The 2,840-nt window shown below is 53.7% G+C and overlaps 1 protein-coding gene across 1 annotated transcript in view; it reads right to left on the bottom strand.

Annotated features, from left to right (window-relative positions):
* The window catches only part of PTCH1 (patched 1), a 63,596-nt gene that overhangs the window by 41,143 nt on the left and 19,613 nt on the right, over positions 1-2,840 (bottom strand).

The following is a 2,840-nucleotide window of genomic DNA, read 5'->3' as shown; positions in this document are numbered from 1 at the left end:
CTGCCAGGACAGCAGGGGTGGTGGGAGCCTCTCCTGCCTCCTCAGCAGCGCTAAGGATGTTCGACTGCAGCTTAGGCCTGCTCCCCACTGGCAAGTGGACATCCTCCGAGGGCTCCCGGGCTGCCAGAGGGATTGTCTGACTGCCAGCATATAGATGAGACCAGGAAGCAGGCCTAAGCCAGCAAGTGGACATCCCCCGAGTGGTCTCAGGAGCGACAGTTCAACCATTAGCTATGATGCGCACTAACCACCAGGGGGCAGACACTCAATGCAGAGGCATGGAAACATAGAACAGACTGATGAATCTCAAAGGGAAGAGGGGCCGGGAGAGGATGGGAAGAGATTAACGAAAGATCTTGTATGCATACTAGAGGCCTGATGCACGAATTTGTGCATCGGTGGGGTCACTTGGCCTGGTCTGCGGGGATTGGGCTGAAACTGGCAGTCCAACACCCCCCTAGGGGATTGTGAGAAGGTGCAGGCCAGGCCAACGGACCCCACCAGTGCACGAATCTGTGCACCAGGCCTCTAGCAATAAACATAAAACATATTTGCTAAACCCATGAAGGACTGTCCTGTCAGATGCACAAACCTAATGCATGGGTGCTTTGTGCACCTTCTAACTACTGCACTGTTGTGCAAAAGGGGGAGGGGCCGGAAAACTCAGACACCTTTTCCTTGCAGACCAGACCAAATAGCGCTGTTACAATTTCTTTCACTTGTATAAACAAGGTGCCCCCAAAGCACATTTCAAGATAAATGGCTTCACTTTACACTCTTCTCCTAAACAATCTGGCCAAGGTAACAAGGAAATGTTTCTCTTTGTGGAAAAAGAAACAAAAAAAGGTGACAAACTGTATTCAGCATAAAAGTTGCCAGGAGAAGATGAATAATGGGATTCACGTCAGATGCCCACGGGAAACCCCACTGGAGAGGAACCAAATGTGTCAGCCGGAGCCGTCAGGGGCAGGCCCTGGAACCCGGTTCCCTCAGACTCACCTGGTCAGCATCCAGAAAACACAGGTGCCAGGTTGAGCCGCCTCCGGCGGGCAGCCTGCATTCTGGGAGCTCCCAGGTAATTCTGAACGTGCCGAGGAAGCCAGAACCCCTGCCCCAGCACCAAGCCTGCACTCCAGCAGGCCAGCCAAAGCTGGGCATGCCAGACGCCAGCACAGCTGGGCTCAAGTGGCGCTGTTGCTGCAAACTCCTTTTGTCTCTTCCTCAGGCCCGAGGTTGTGGTTTTAGAACGGGCCAAGCTCGGAATGCTGCACCTGGCTGGGAGGTATGGCGGGAGGGGAGGGCTGAGCTTCGATCCCATGCACTCAAGGGGAAGGGGCTGGGAGGAGCAGCAAACAGAACCTTAGAGCCCCCTGACCCCACACACTCCAGGCCCACAAGGGAGGCTGCAAGTTCCTGAAGGTACTGAAAGTGGCGCTCACCCAGAGGCAGGCCTGCGGCTACGCTGGTCAGAGGAGCCTCAGCGATCACTGCAGCTCTCCCAGGAGGAGGAATCCTTTTTCTTGGAGTTTAGTATTCAAGGACATAAACATTTGGTTTGGGCAAGTAAATAAGTACTGGGAACTGCGGTTGTTTCATTCTCTTGGCATATTTTATAAACAAGGGGGCAGGCTAAAAAGCAAATAATGCCCTCATTAGGAAAACCAGTCCAGATCCGCAGGCTGGGGGGTCATCTGTGCAGGCTCATGCATGTGGCCCAGGCCACCGTGGAACTTGTGAGGTGAGGCTGGACATGAACAGACTGTGTGCATCACAGAGGAAGAGGGGGAGGGGAGAGAAGGGGGGAAAGACAGAGGGAAATGATCAATTGGCCACAAAAAGAGTTAAGACTCCTCAGGCAGAATTTTGACAAATGCCCTGGGGAATTAGGGAGGAGCTTGCAATCAATTTGACATTTAAGAAAGACCACAGGAAAACATAGGAAACAGCCTGCAATGCAGGATAAAGGTACAGAATGCCACCGGCCCTTTCCAGGAGGCTCCTGAAAGCTGCCTGCCGCCAGGGTGAGGGCTGCCCTCTGTCATGGTGAAGGCTGCCTGCGGCCAGGTTGAGGGCTGCCCTCTGCCATGGTGAAAGCTGCCTGCAGCCAGGGTGAGGGCTGCCCTTGGTCATGGTGAAGGCTGCCCGCGGCCAGGGTGAGGGCTGCCTGCGGCCAGGCTCTGATTGGCTCCTTGGGCAGAGATTGCAATGCTTATCTCTAACCAATTAGCTAGTGGGCTGAATTACACTCCATCCCACCTTCTCTAGAGATAGAAAAGTAGTTTGAGGCTGAAAAGTCAACCATTAGCCCGGGGTCCCCTCTGAAAAGTGAACAGCACACCCAGGAGCTCCGTTCAGCCTTTTAGAAGCTCGGCCGCTTCCCTTGACTGGCTCTGCCACGAGGGCCCCACGCCCAGCCTCGCGGAGGCCTCCTCCCGTCTCCTCAGGACTGGCTAGCACAGTGGTCCTCAACCTTCCTAATGCCGCGGCCCTTTAATACAGTTCCTCATGTTGTGGTGACCCCCAATTTCATTGTTACAAATTGAACATAATTAAAGCATAGTGATTCATCACAAAAACAGTATGTAATTATATATGTGTTTTCTGGTAGTCTTAAGCGACCCCTGTGAAAGGGTCGTTCGACCCCTAAAGGGGTCGCGACCCACAGGTTGAAAACCGCTGGCACACCATTTCTTGGTCTGCTTACAGAAGTCGCACTCCCTTTACCTTTATTGAAGCTTAAAACTTCAGGTGAATGAAGACAGTGAGGTAACAACAAAGCAGTGTGCCCCTCAGCAGAGCAGCGGCCTGGGGCCACGGTCAGCGAGGTGTGAGGTGCTGAC

Source organism: Myotis davidii, unplaced genomic scaffold (genome assembly GCF_000327345.1).
Source record: "Myotis davidii unplaced genomic scaffold, ASM32734v1 scaffold190, whole genome shotgun sequence".
Taxonomy (NCBI): domain Eukaryota; kingdom Metazoa; phylum Chordata; class Mammalia; order Chiroptera; family Vespertilionidae; genus Myotis; species Myotis davidii.
Note: the sequence above shows the minus strand (reverse complement) of the source record. Positions and strands in the feature narration are given on the sequence as shown.